The following is a 1,267-nucleotide window of genomic DNA, read 5'->3' as shown; positions in this document are numbered from 1 at the left end:
CGATCCGATCCGCACCGCAGGCCCCTCCTTCCTCATTCCTCGGGCCGGGGCCGAGGGCCGTTTCCTTCAGCGGGGGGCTGCGGTGCCGGATCGGGGTGCTGGGCGCTGGAGGTGGGTGCTGGGACCCCAGCTGGGGGTAGGGATGAGCCTTGTGGGTACAGCCCGTCCTTGGGTTGGGGCGGAGGGAGCAGCCCTTTCCGTGGGTGGGTAGGGTTGGGCACGATGAACTTTACTCCTCACTCAGCTGGGGGCACCCAGAAGGGGTCTGGGGGTCAGCACTGTGCAGAGGGCCCCCCCAGGGCAGACTGTGGGGCTGGGGGGGGATCATTCCCTTCGGCCCTCCTGGGCTCTGCTCCCAGCCTTGCACGCTGGCCCCACGCCCGCGCCTGCGTCCTGCCGGCCCCGCAGCCTGCGGGGGGGGGGAGATGGCACCTCCAAGCCCCCAGCCCGTAGGGGTGGGTGCCCCCCTGACGCTCTCCCTGTGCCACAGTGTGGCTGACGACGCAGAACCACAGCACATTGGTGACCGAGCGCAGCGCCGTCCCCTTCCTTCCCGTCAACCCCGAGTATTCGGCCACCCGCAACCAGGTGAGCCCAGTGCACTGCTCAGACCCCTCCTCACCCTCGGACCCCCCCTCACTGCTCTTATCCTCCCTGCCATCCCAGGGCCGGCAGAAGTTGGCCAGATTCAATGCCCGGGAGTTCGCCACTCTGCTCATTGATATTCTGGGGGAAGCCAAGCGCCGGCAGCAGGGCAAGAGCCCGCTCAGCCCCACGGGTGAGGATGGGGGCAGCTGGGGTGAGAGTAGGGGAGCGTGGGAACACCCCACACCCCCAGCTGAGCCCTCCTGACCCCGCAGATGCCCTTGACTACTCACTGAGGAGCCAGAGTGACCTGGACGACCAGCACGACTACGACAGCGTCGCCTCCGACGAGGACACGGACCAGGAGCTGCTGCGCAACGCGTCCCGCAACAACCGCGCACGGGTGGGCCGCAGCCCCCTCCCCACCACCCAGATCCACCCCCCAGCTCCTGGTGCTGAGCCCCTCTCCCTTCACAGAGCATGGACTCCTCCGACCTGTCAGACGGCCCCATCACGCTACAGGAGTACCTGGAGGTGAAGAAAGCCCTGGCCGCCTCCGAGGCCAAAGTGCAGCAGCTGATGAAGGTGAACAACAGCCTGAGCGATGAGCTGCGCCGGCTGCAGCGTGAGGTGTGTGCCAGCCCCCTTCTCTAGGCACCCCATTTTCCCTATCTCCCCCCCA

This window comes from Meleagris gallopavo, chromosome 21, assembly GCF_000146605.3.
Source record: "Meleagris gallopavo isolate NT-WF06-2002-E0010 breed Aviagen turkey brand Nicholas breeding stock chromosome 21, Turkey_5.1, whole genome shotgun sequence".
Lineage (NCBI taxonomy): Eukaryota > Metazoa > Chordata > Aves > Galliformes > Phasianidae > Meleagris > Meleagris gallopavo.
The sequence above is the reverse complement of the archived record's forward strand: the minus strand, read 5'-3'. Positions refer to the sequence as shown.